General features: G+C 34.2%; 1 protein-coding gene across 1 annotated transcript in view; it reads left to right on the forward strand.

Moving 5' to 3' along the window:
* The first annotated feature begins 829 nt into the window (after positions 1-829).
* The window catches only part of LOC138134879 (protein O-mannosyl-transferase TMTC1-like), a 185,196-nt gene continuing 171,540 nt past the window's right edge, over positions 830-14,485 (forward strand). The window contains exon 1 of the mRNA XM_069053460.1: positions 830-1,033. The gene's annotated coding sequence lies outside the window, so the exon portion shown is untranslated. The remainder of the gene's footprint in view (positions 1,034-14,485) is intronic.

Below are 14,485 nucleotides of genomic sequence, written 5' to 3' on the forward strand. Positions count from 1 at the left end.
TAGAAGATACACGTTTACAAAATTCTTCCTTTTAAATTACGATTCTTTCCATTGTTTATTTACAAAAATTCTTTCATTTTAATCAGTGTTCTAATTAAAATTTTTCTTTCCGTCTGTTCACTGTCGTAATTTTCTTTCTTAATTTTAAAATAACTTTGGCAAATTTATGAAAATAATGTAACCCGGCGCATCCACCATTTTATAATATTTTTTTAATTAATAAGACTTATTTTTATTAATTTATTTGGAAAGAAATGTACACTGTTAAAAGTGATAACGACAGGAAAATATTAAGAAAGAAAGTAGCGCTTTTATAATTTTTATTTGATAAAAGCCGAAAGTTTATGAAGATTATTAGCATTAAAAAATTTACCGAAGCGCTAATAGCAATGCAGCGGCGGCCGCAGAAGCGGAAGACGATAACGCAACTCCCTGTAATTTTTCAGCAACTTCCTTATGTACCCATTTGATTAGTTTATTTATCTCGTTTGCGTGAAACCACGAAACTTTCGTCATGTTAAATGGTGCATAATTAAACCGTCGAACTAACCGTCCCACTCATTTATCCCGTTTAAAAATTCAGCAGCGGGCCAAAGTTGCGCCGACTGCTCTCGCCGCCTCCCGATTCCTCCGAATCCGTCAAACCGCCCCCGATCGCAATTAAATAAACATCCCGCCGAAGATGTCGCATGGTAGTCGGGGATGCACCATAAAAGTGGGATCGCGCAGACGGTGATGACCCATAAAGAGGGTGAGCTGGTGCAGTTCTCACTTCCGCCGCAGCGGCGTGGCGAGCGCGGGCATTTAAGGGTTTGGGGGTGGCAGTCGATAGCGCGTATCGTTCGCAGCCAGTCGCGCTGCGCCTCTCTTGCGGTGAGGTCTGCCACCACCTGGTCCCCGTGTGATGCATGGGAACGTGCTCGGACGCCTCTCCGAATACTAATCATCCGATAAGATCTCGTAATTATTCCGTATGTTTCTAGTTTCCGTTCCTGCGGAGGCCGGCCCGGTTCCTGCAAGTTGCGCATTGCTGGTAAGTAACACCCTGTTCAACTTTATCGCCCCGTTCGTTATCTCTTTCGGTGCTCGTTTATCTTACACGGATTTATTTCCCTCTTCTGCATCCACCTCGGACCCTGTCGACGCGATTCCTGCCACCACTCGTCAAATCACAAATTCCCCACCGCTCCAGGAATTCCCGCTATTCCACCTGATAATTGCAATTAATACCTCTCTCTTCTCCTCCTACTTCTACGCATATTTCCCATCTACTTAATAACGCTTAATCCCTTCCCCAAGTGTCTTTGTAAACATGACTGACGTTCGACGATTCGGAAAAGCTGCTTAAGCGATTTCACTTTATTTTCAAACGACTGTAAAAATTGATACCATCAAGGTTAACAAAATTATTACCAAAACACGTTCCGACCAGCTAATTCGCCGACACAAAACACAAAAATTAATTCGTGTTTACATTTCGCGGATGTCGCTCCAATTCCTTCCAGACAATTGGAGCGGAAAGTGTGATGCGAGCGGAAGAGTCTTATCAATCATTTATTTTTTTGGCGAAAAGTTAAATAAAGATGGATTAAAAGAAACCACCGTAAAACAAAGTTATCGGAAATCCGTTTGTTGGACAAAGTTGATCAATAATAAATGTTGTTGCGTTGCAAACAAGCTCTTTTGTAAAGTTTTGTTGAATTATTTGGTGATAGTTGAAGAGGGGAAGAATTTCATCGGAAACATGCAAATCACCGGGATGGGATTTTGGATGGGAAAAATATAATTGCTTTGTTATTACGAATTTATGCGGAAACTTTTCGGGATTTCAGATGGAAATGAGACGAAGCTTTAAGGATGGCGACATAACAGCCTTCAAAGGAAAATCAGAATTTTAAGAAATTGTAAAGAGAAGCGACGAAATCGGTTAAAATTACAAGGGATGAAAGACGTGAAAAATATTTGGAAGATGTTTGGGGAAAATTATGATCAAAAGCGTCAATCAATTAGTAGTTGCTTGCGCAGATTTTTATTCTTTGAATTTTTGGAAAATATAATATGGACAAAATTCTTTCTTTCAATCAGTCTTGTTATCTTTATTTTTTCTTTATTTGTCGTTCTCTTCTTCTGACTATTTTTTCTCCTCATTTGTTAGTTGGTTTCATAGATTTATTAGTCCTAGATTTTTCTCAATTTCTAGAAAACATCGTATTTACAAAATTTTTAGATCTTAATCAGTATTTTTGTTATAATCTTTTCTTCTTTTCTTATAAATATAATTACAAAATTCTCCCATTTTGAAAAAAATATGTATGTATTTCAATTTTTTTCTTATTGTCTCCTTCATACTGTATTTAATTTAGCTGAGAGTTTATTTCAAATATGTAGTTGCTAATCCATATTATCTTCTTTATCATGTTTAAAAAATTCCTTTCAGTTAGTATTTTTACTCCAATTTCTTCTTTCCTTCTTATTCGCTATTTTTGCTTGTTTTTTCTCCAATTTGTAGTTTCTTTCAATGAATTCGTGATCTATATTCTTTCCGCTAAATTAAAAAAAATATCATAAATACAAAATTCTTCGTTTTTTTCTCTTTTAATCTTTCTTTTTGAATGTTTTGTCATGCATTTATCGCTTGTTTTAAATACATATTTGTCCCTTTCTTAAATATCATATTTACAATTTTTTTCTTTTAAATCTGTATTTTTTATTACAATTGATTCTTTTGAATTTATTTTCTCTTTTTGAATGTTCTTCCTTCAATTAATGGTTTCAAAAATTTGTTGAATGAGATTTTTTTCTTTGAATTTTAATTAATAAAATATCGTATTTACACTCTTTTTTAACTAATGTTTTTTTCCAACCTTTACTGTTTTTCTTATTCCGTTTCTTTGATTGTTTAATTAACTAGCTTATTGCACAAATTTGCTAATCAAATTTTTTTTTCGAATTCTAAAAATAAGCATTTATGAAATTCTTCATACTTCATCAATATCCTTCTTGTAATTTTTTTTCTTTCATATTCTCTTCTCTTGACCGTTTCTCTTCAATCAGTGGTTTGTTTCAAATATTTGCTTATCTAGATTTCACTGTTTGAATTTTTAGAAAATGTTTTATTTATTCTTTAATTTTAATTAGGACTAGGTACTATTTTTTTTTTTGTCCTAATCTCTCGTTTTGACTGTTTGTTCTTCAATATTCGTCGATTTCAAAGATTTGCCCATCATGATTTATTCCTTTCATATTTTCAAGATTATCCGTTTTAATAATTAGGTATTATTTATTTCAATTTTCCAATTTCGCTTGTATTTTTTCTTTTTCAGTATTTTTTCCCTCAACTAATAGTTTGTTTCCAAAATATGCTCGTTTCTTTTTTGGAATTTTTAGAAAATATTCTCTTTACAGAATTCTACCAAATTATTATTAATTAGTGTTTTTGCTTTAATCTTTTCTTTCTTTCTCATTTTCTCGTTTTGACTATTTTTCATTCAATTAGAGATTCTATATACAGATTTTTTTTTATTTGAAAAACATCTCATTTCGAACCAATTTTTAAATTCAATTTTCTCTTCGTTCCTTATTTTTTTCCCGTCTAGATTATTTCCCTTGGAATTTTAGGCTTTACAAAATTTTCGTTTTTTCTGTTTTATTTTTATTTGCAATTTTGTTCCAACCAGACTTGTGTATTGCTTGACAAATAAATTTCCCATTTAATAATTTTATTATATTCAGCTTAAAAAATCACCCAAAAATGCATCGCTTCCCTATGCAAATCATCGATTCGACACAATCAGTCATCATAATTTTCTTTTATTTATTATATTTATTTTCAATTTAATATTCCATCAACAAATCTAAATTAGCGGTTTTGAAAGTTATGGCGTATTTACCTGCCCGACTAAATCAAAACAGAATTAATTTGATGATTATCTGACGAATAAAGTGTTTGCGTTTGTAAATAATTCACTTATCTTGTGTCGCGATCAACCCCCCATTATCTAAATTGGACACCGAGAAAGTTAGTTGATCGCAACAAACTTTCTAATATTTTTAATAAATGTAAATGACTTTCCGAGTCCTTCAACTCACTATTACAGATGAATATTTTAGAAGAAAGTGCGTGTGTGTAATAACACTGAAAGAAAACTGTGGAAAACTTGATTGAAAGCGAAAATTAAACCGAAAGAGTTTTGCCCTCGTACCGAGAGTTTTCAGTCGATTCATAAGACGCGATTTCGTACAGGCCTTAATAAATAACAGCAATATCAATTTCCTTCATGCCTGTAATAAAACCCCAATTTATAAAAACACAATTTATAAATTGAATAACTGAATACAGTCAGTCGGCTTTACGTGGGTATTGATCGCCAAAAAAAACCCTACTTTATGGTACAAAGCGGATGTTTTTTTCCCAAGGATACTGTAGGTTTTAAACAAATCATACGGTGTGTGCTCGGTACACGTGGACGTTGAGCATTTTATGAAATATTGATGGGGAATTCATTGTGATTAATTATTCACTAGCAAATCCGAAAATAACCGTAGCGCCGTTATGCGATTTAAAATTCTATCGCGTGTCCGTAATCTTGTCACAGTCGCATTAGTCTGCATTTACCAATTAATGTTTCAGGGTTCAAACAAATCGGGAAAATGGCTTTATTACCGGATTTTGGACACTTTTGGACAGTTTTGATACAACACATCACTACTCTGAATATTTAACGGGGTTTAGACTCATCAATAATCCACCGGATAAAATAATCATGGAGTTCAGTTAAGGAGACAGAGGCCTGGCGCTTCACGTACAGAACGGGGAGATTATCGTAATAAATAATGCGTCACACAATGTTAAAGCGGCCTTTTAATTTTTCAAAATATTATATTGACTGGCAATTTTCATTGTTCGTGTTAAAACTAGGATTTTTTTGACAAGGGTTTAATAAAATAGTGTTGCGGCTGTCAGGTAGTGGAAATATTTGATTTAATTTAAATTTTCATCGGCGCTTTTGACCGTTTAATAAATTATCCCAGTCTAGCGTTAAAATATAACTTTTTGTTCTGTTTGACGTAACAAAATGTCGCTTTTATATCATTCCTAACTCACTAAACAACAACTACATATTTTATCGTGCTTGTTGCATTCATAATTCTTGCGATATATAAACTATTCATTTGTTGAGTCGCGTAAAGGAACAGTTCTCTTGACAGGTTCGTTATATTTCAATCTGTAAAGTAGTGTTTTAAAACGAAGACACCAAACTATTTACATTTGCTCGGCGCATCCACCATTTCGACACTTTATAAAGTGTTCATTTTTACAGGTTGTAAAGCAGACTTTGTTACGATCAAATCTATAAAATGTAGTTTTCCATATTATATTAGATTCCTGGCAAATGGAGTCGTCAAAATCTTTATTATTAACACACCTTGGCCAGCTTTGCAAACCGTAAACTATTAGGAATTTTATCCAGAAGCATTCATTACAAAATTTTTCCGGCGCATCCACCATTTTAGTTCATTTAAAAATCGTTGTAAAAATGATTTTGAGAGAATGTTTCGGCTTTTATCGAGAAGGTGAAATTTATGTTACACAAAATTTAAATTATAAATTAACTTTTTAGGTTTTATCTACACGAAAATTTAAAAATATTGTTACAATTTTTTTCCGGAACATCCACCATTTAAAAATTACAAAAATTGTATTGATAACATAATTACATAACATTTTTGATTTACAATGCAAAAATTTCCGATAATAATGCGGAATCTGGAAAAGTGCCCCGAATGCTTGCAGCGTTTCCACGTTGAATAGCAAGGGAAATTCTCTCGAAAATTTATTTGAAAAATAATTTTTAAAGTGATTTTAATACAATCTTTCCGATTCTACTGCAGAAGTTGAAATCTATGTTACATGAGAAAATCTTTTTTTTTTTTTGAGACGACAGAAGATTGTAGGCCGTTTCTCGTTCGTTAAAATCACAATACAAAATTTAGATTAGTTCTACATTTTCAAACAACGAGAATACCAATCTTTCTAATTTTGTCAACCATTAACAAATTTGAAAAATATGTTTTTTTTGTTCCACACTGTCAGCATTCGAGAATTTTCTCCAAGCTAATTTTAAAGATTTTAAGCGATTTGGAGCCTTCAAGGGCCTCGTCGAACAAAAAAACGCATTCAACTCGTTCGTGTGTAAATTGGGCCTTTTCTGTTACTCATGGGCTTTAATTATTAATATTCAGACAGTATTTTAAAAACTGATTTAAAAACACTTTCAGTACAACATATTTGGAACTTTCTATCGACAAACTCGCAAAACATTCACTTTGCTCACTAGTGAGAAAATATTTTTTCCTCACTAGTGATCCAATGGCCATCTTTGCTCACTATTTTCTGCGAGCAAAGACCACTGAAATTCACTAATCATGGAAAAAATATTTAATATAATTACAATTTTTCCGGCGTATCCGCCTTTTACATTGATTTAAGAAAATATTTTTGTAATGTGTTTAGAGATAAATCAATTTGCATTTTCTTTAACAAGCTGTGATCTACATCATAGAATGTTTATTTTTTAGCTAAATAAACAATGAAAATGTTGAATTAATTTAATATAAAATTTTACCCAGCGCCTCCACCATTTTTGTATTATTTTATCTAGAAAAATTTCTTATTATAACTCAGATTCTCTCTTATTCCACTAAATCCACTGTACAATATCACTATAACAAATTTTATAACTTGGAAATGCTTATTTTTAAATTCTGCAATTCTCTCGAGACCACGTAAGTTTATTAGCACCATTCGTAGTAATCCAATCCTTGCGGCGGTCACATCTGTCGGAAGTTTTAACAAATCCATCCACCTGAAAGCAATTTTTTAAATGACCACCTGTGTATTTGGCATTTTTGGCCCAAGTAATTAATTGCTAATCCCCGAAGCTGCCACCTGCCCTTTTCCGATCTAAAACTGTTTTACGAGTGCGTTTATTTTGTGACGAGGAAGAGATCAGCGGAATTAAATTGGTTCTGCAGCCCTCTCTCGGAACACATTAATTCTTAATTTAATCGAGACCGTCTAGAACAAACTAATTTGAAAAAGGACGTGTACACTGCCCGAAATAATGATTCAAATTGGTGGCAGTTAACAAAATTATGTTTGTACTTTGGTAGTTTATTTGCGAAGAAAATTTCACAAATAGATAAAATTTCGTGGTGGAATCGCCGGGTTAATTTACCCTCGAGAAGTCTCTTCGTTTCGGCTCTCGATTCTCCGTTTAAACATTCAAATCATCCCGGATCGAGTGTACTTTAGCTACCTGTGAAAGATGAATTTCCGATATCCTCTGTATGTAAATCGGTCGGAACTTTTGTACGAGCTACGAACTAAAAACAGAATTCGCAACTAGATGAAAATTGTTTCGCTTTGAGTTCCGCAGCGGCGCGATCCTAAATCAGAACGTAAAAATAAAAACAGCAACTTTCAGGAACTGATCATGAAAGTTTCAGAGACCTTTTAGGGCCGAAAGTCTCATTTAGACAAGTATTACAAACACTAAAGTACGATAAAGTGATGATGTATAGCAGGAGTCGAGGGCAACTCTTAAGATTCCGTTTAATATTCAAACGGCGTGCTGGGGTGCGAGCTGAAAAAGTCGACAGCTATTTTCTCCGCTTCTAATCTAGTGCGGGGTCATTGCTTGGTCGGAGGGATAATTTGCTCGATAGATTATATTGTGCGATTAACGAAAGTCTTCAAAGCGACGGGATCGTTATTGCTCCAATTAACTGCATTCAACGGGGCCTAAATCATCCAAGGAGCGCCACTTATTTCCCTACGAAAACGATTACGGACTTTTTCTGATACTTTCCAAAAATAGACCGATCTAGGGAAAAAGCCGACGAGGTTTATGGCATAATAGCCGACGGTTTTTTTTCTCGCGCGCCAATAACAAAAAGGGTGCGTTATCGCTCTTTATCCCGTTATTCGATCAGGCGTCACGTGACCGGTCCATCTCGGGACTTTTTTAATATCCGCAAAGATTAATTTGTTCGATTTGTAAAGGTCGTTTGTGTTTTGGGAGGCCAACGCTTTTGTAACTCGAACGGGACATTAATTATAAAAAGAACTGTAACGCAGATTTTTTTTCTCTAAACTACAACATCATGCAAAAAAGACCCAAATGAAATTTTTCTAAAAAATTCTGAATCATTAATTACACCTGCATTCCCTCAATAAATCTATCAAGTACAATCATTAAAATAACATTTACATTAAATTTTCCCGGCGCATCCACCATTTTTGCATTTAAAAGTTGTTCATTTTTCCAGCTAATATTAAAAATAGGGACACGTAGTGATGCTCATTGAATTCATCACAGCTAAATCTTCAAAGTACAGTTCGTGGATTCTGTGTGACTTGACGAATAATAATGATATCGGAATATTTATCTTTCAAGTTTATTTATTTTTCTTGGTAAAGTTTTAATCGATAATCTTGGATTATCGAAGACGTGCGTATCTCCGTTAGATTCACCTCAAAGAAATTTAACAAATACAACTTTAAAATACTTTTAGCTTCACGAGCGGAGGAAGTATTAAGTTTTCTAGTTATTCTTTTTGTCTGACAACTGTCGAATTATTTCTCTTTGCAATTGTAATTATTGATTTAGATGGGGTCTACTACGCAGCTCGATAACTAACTAAAAAACTAATACATTTATTTTGCATTTTCCCGACGCATCCACCATTTCAGGAAATATTTAAATAGCTTACGAAAAATCTTCAAAATGTACCCACCTCCTCTGTCGTTTAATAAATAATGAAAATACCAAAGTGTTAAAATTATTGCTGTATAATTTATAATTAATTTGTAACTTTTAGATCATTTATCCTTGAAGTTGGTAGAGGAGATAGTCACGCGATATTTCTGTTGGATTTAGTACAATTAAATTTAAAACCTAGTTTTTAAATTTTTTATAACTTCGTAAAGAACAGATACTAAATCATTCAAATACAGGATGTATCCGAATTCGAACTATCAGGGCAAATTCTATGATCAAAAATGCTTAGTTTGAGAGATAATTGACTAAAAAGTTCTACCACAAAACGAATCGGGTGGAATTTTTTGATGAAACGTACAAAAATAAAATGGAACTATATACAATTTACAAAAAATGTCAAAATTTTGCCCCCTTGTTCAATGCACAGATAACCCTATAAAATCCAAGCAATTCAGATCGTAATTGTTTTTAGGTTTTTGTTGATTATCTCGCAAACTAAGCGTTTTTGACCCCATATGTATTAAGAGTTTTATGCTTATTTTTGATCGTAGAATCTGCCCTGAAAGTTTGTCGGTCGAATTCGGATACACCCTGTGTATTTTTCAGGCATATTCCACATTTATGTAATTTTCAAAATTTTCTTTTCTGGTTTTTATTGCGATTAGTCCTGAACCCATTCTAATTACATCTACGAATTACCATTTTATTTTTACAATTAACAACTAACGGAATATCAAGAAATTTATTTTAATTTTTAATGGTAAACGCGTACATTTTCGATTCGTTCTAAGAAAATATTTGAAAAAATGCTTCTGTGTGTGTTGTATCTTGATGAATTATCAAGAAGGCGAAGAATTTGTCTCTTCTTCTTTCAGTATTTTCTATTTTCAAGTGAGAATAACAGACAAACACGTCAACATAATTAAATTAATAAAATGTAGCCTAAAAAAATTATTGCTGATTTTTTTTTCAATCAGTGTAACAGTTGGAGATTCGATAACTTCCAGAAAGTACCATTCTTGAGAGTCTTTTCCAACTTGACAACCAACACAGATGTTAAAAAAACCTTTTCAATTTTTCTACGGTTTTCTTAGATGCGTCGTTATTTTTATTGGACTGATCATAACAAAAATTGTAAAATACTGTTTCGGGACCTTCACTGTATTGACGAATAGCGAAACATTCTTTGTCTCAAGTTCTTTTTGGTGTTTCTGTTGGTAACTTTTAAAGCATTAATATTTGACGTTACTAAAAAAGACAGAGCCATGCGAATGTCTTTGTCAGATTCACCAAAGTGGAAGCTACAAAAGCCAGTTTTTAGATTCTCTTCAGCTTCACAAAGATAAAATATCAAACTTTTAAAACTGTATGCTTTCAACATTTCCTCTTCTCTTTGATAACATTTCAATTTTTTCTTTTTGCAGTTAGTGTGACATATAGAGGGAATATTTTTGTTTAGTCTTGATTTGATCTACCTTTTCAGATTCTCTCTAGCTTGATAAATAATCTAGATCTCAAAACAATTATTTTGCTTTATCCCGGCGCATCCACCATTCTTGCGGTTCTTAAATAGTACTTTATTTCTCAAATATTAATCTCTCAGTTGGGCTGTGGCGATTGTTAAGTTAGAAATTGCTAGATTCACGACAACAAACTCCATCGTGTACTGAGGATTTTAGCCATCTGTCTTGTGTCCCTCTAGGTTTCCTTTTTCTACATCTTGTGATGCTAAAATGAGTAGTAGAGGTAGAGAGATCTGGTCTTTTGCATTTGATTTACCATAGCAAAGCTTAGAAAATGAATTTTACAGATCCCATTTGACTTGATAATTAACGGAGATATTAAAGATTTAAAATCGTCCCGGCGCATCCACCATTTTTAAATGAAATTTCTTTACAATTATTTCAGAGCTGCAAGTCACTCTATTCATCACTTCATCCAAATCTTGAAGGAACAGTTTTTATATTTTTAAATGCTTCATTTTTCCACTTTCTGCTGGAACATTTTGATGTAGCTGCATCTAGCGCATTTCTCACGTGGAAATCTTGTTCCCAGGTCAAAATCGAGTTGATCTGTTTAGAATGCTGCATGTGTGGTTTGAAATTCGCCACTTTACCATTTTCGGACTTGTCATTTATTAAAAAGCGCATCGATTGTCGGTAATTCCTATCTCCTTGATTTAGTGTCCTGCGCACCCAGTCAGAATATCTATGAATTTTTCCATTACACCGATTTTTGCGTACGATGGTGGTGTGCATGGAGAATTCGAATGACTTTGCACATTTTCAATATCCGTTTTAAAAAGCCTCCGATAAAAAGTGAAATTTATCGTGTTTCTCTTATCTCGTGGCGTCGTAGGTGTGCTCGTCGTCTTTATCAGAGAACTTCGTAATCTGCCAATAAAAATTATCCTGGTCGTGTTGATTTATGTAAAACCGCTTCGAGTCCAACAGGATTTTAATTTTATTTGTGAGAGCGTCGAGGAATTTTATGTAGGCTGAGTCATAAACCGCAAGAAAATCCCGTAAAAGATCTGGAAGGGAATTTATGTGGGGAGTCCCTCAATAACAAACCGAAATCCAGGCGGATGCGGCGACTTTAATTTAAGTCAATATCACTAACAAAGTACACTAGATTAAAAGAGATGGGTGTTCAAATAAGGGGTTGAAAAGCTTAGTGTACCTTTAATGCGCTTAGGAAGCTTAGTGCGAGCAAATGACGTCCAAACAGACTCCCCCGACGCCATGCAAAGTTGCATTTCGAATGCGACAATGCGCTGATACTTCAGGTTCCGCTTTCGGTACTACTTAACTAGTCGCGAAATTGGCTGATTCACTTTGCGAAGTTTAATTGAGTTCTGAACGAAACAAAAATTACCGTCAGCTCGCACGCGTTGTAATAAATTGTCTATTTCATAGTTTGATGGAGGAACTTTCAGCTTCACTTTGTATGCTAAGAGCGTATTCCATTTTTTGACAGACAAGTGGCAGGGGCTGATCCCGTGAAATTTTGTAGAAACTTTAAATTTTATACTACTTGCAGACTGCGGCTTTACAAACCAGTAATCCCCGTGAAAAACGCGAATAGCATAAATTTGTGAGGGAAAATCGAATTCGCCGCCCGCACAAAAATAACTTCTTACATCAGCGGAATATATTCGACGCTCTTCATCTTGCCATGATAACACATCTAAATGGTATTCTTTTAGCATCCTTCTTTTCACTACCTCGAATTCTAGATGGCAATAAAAATCAATATGCCACCTGTGGCGGATATTACGTGTGTCTTGCAAATTGCTACACCTCCGACAAGGCGATGCAAATTTATGGCGCCTCATTTCGGACGCAAAAACGCTAATCCGACGGCGAAGGCTCGCCAGGTCAACTGGAAATTACTCAAACTTGCGACAGAAAAAAAAGGAACCTACAAAGTGCAGCAAATGAGAGAATATGAAAGTGAGCAAAATAGAAATAAAGCTAAAAATAATGACAGGTGGAGATAAAGTCTGCAGTTCTATTTTCATTAAATTTTTTACAATTAATTCCAGAAAACATAGATTTTACATTTTTCTAGCTCATGTAATACCAGCAATATTGCTTTTAATGTTGGAAAATATCCCGGCGCCTCCACCATTTTTTATTTTTTATTTTTTATTTTTTGTATTCTATTCGTTTAATGTTACCGACAAAGTTATGCAATTTTTTTATTGGATCTGCCATATATTAGGTTATAAAATACAATTTTTAAAATTGATTCAACTGAAATAATGACGGAGATACTTCAATCTTTCGCGAAAAACATCAATGTGTTAAGTCAAATTTTTGCAGTGTGCTTAATTATCGTTAGAAATCAAATTATGAAATTTTTTGCATTCAATCCGTGACAGTTAAAGCTATTAATCACAGTTTTTAAATTCAATCTAGTTCAAACAGTAACGAAAATACCGTAATTTCTATCAAAAACATATTCTTTCCTATCTTGCAAATCACAAACTTGCAGTTTTCTAAGCTAACATTAGAGAAAGAATTATTGAGTTCTTTGCATTCATTTCGTGACGGCTAAATCTATAAAACACAGTTATTGGATTTGACCTAACTCAAGCAATAACAGAGATATCGGCATTTTATCGCGATTATATCCCGGCGCCTCCACCATTTTTCTAAAACATATTTGAAAGTTTATCCATTAATGTTAGAAATAAAGTTATGCAATGTTTCTGCGATTTATTAAACTACAAAACATAGTTTTCAAATTTATCCTAGCTTTAATGATGATTCAGATACTTTCATTCTTAGTGAAAAAATATTTTAGCGCCTCTCTCTTTTGACAAATTATAATTTCCAATTTGCTAAAGATAAAATTATGGAATTATTACAGTCGATTCGTTACAATAAAATCTATAAAACGCAGGCCTCGGATTTGATTTAGACCAAACAAGGACTGAGATATGTTCGTTTATATAAATAAATATCCCGGCGCCTCCACCATTTTTGCGAAACATCTTTGTAAATATCTCCGTCAATAGTACAGATATTGGAATGCGATTTTTTGCATTCCATTTATCACAACAGAATCTACGAAATACAGTTTTTTGATTTGATGTAACTCAAGAAATTACTTCAACGGTAATAAATCCTGTTTCGAGGTCTCATTCGCTTTATAAACAAAAATAAAAACGGCTAAAGCTTTAGGTGGAAGCTTCGCGGTTACAATATTGTCCGTTCGGAGCCTTCCCCGTTGACTCCTGTCGCAATCAAGGCCGCCTCAGCTGCGCAAGGACCAACTTAATGCGTCTGAATGAAGTTTTGACAGAAACAGGCAAACTTCGGCGGTAATGCCCGAGGACTCTCCTAGTGAAATGTTCAACAGGCTAAACGCAAAGTCTTATGGCTATCGCATGGAAGCGCTACAACCATAAAGTGACGCCGGATTTATGTGCTCTGCTCTGCAAAACTATTTTATCCGGGAGGTTCCGACAACTTCACGGCTGATACGTCGGCGATGGTTCGCAATTAAACCCCCAATCCCGGAACGTACAGATAACTTTGAGAAACTTGCACCAAAAAGACGACAAAACAAAATATGAAAACCTGCACTGCAGGAACACTAAACTACCCTGCAGTGTTGTTTTTTAAATGCAATGTAGATTTCACTCGAGCTCTTCATCGAGAGCTCACCGATTCCGATTGTGCGGATTCATATAAAATTATAAACTTGCTGAAGTAAACTGTTTCAAAATTGTCGGAACTTGTGGTTTCCGTTTCTGTTTGTCAAGATTCACGTTCAATGCGGGTTTACTGTACACTTGAAATTAGTTTGTTAATACCTATCGTAGTACTTCGGTCAATAAAATTAACGTAAGCTGATTTATGATAACATAATTACAGCGCTGGGAATTTACGGTGATGGTGTAATAGCTCATGTGTAATTTTAGTGACCATAATGTGTTACGTAGCAGATGGTTTGATCGATACTCATTTTTTATACCGTTCTGGGCAGGTCTACTTTTTGTGGGTCTCTTCAAAAAACAACGCGACCATTTGGGAACATATCTGTCAAGGTTCTACAATATAGATTCGTTATTGATAAAATTAGAAAAACAGAGGTGAATTGTTCAGCAATACAGCAAGTGTTTTCTTCGCTCCTTTCGAAATGTCAATCTGTTTATCTCGTAGGTGTGGAAAATGGAGGAATGACGTAAT

Source organism: Tenebrio molitor, chromosome 7, assembly GCF_963966145.1.
Source record: "Tenebrio molitor chromosome 7, icTenMoli1.1, whole genome shotgun sequence".
In the NCBI taxonomy this organism is placed as follows: domain Eukaryota; kingdom Metazoa; phylum Arthropoda; class Insecta; order Coleoptera; family Tenebrionidae; genus Tenebrio; species Tenebrio molitor.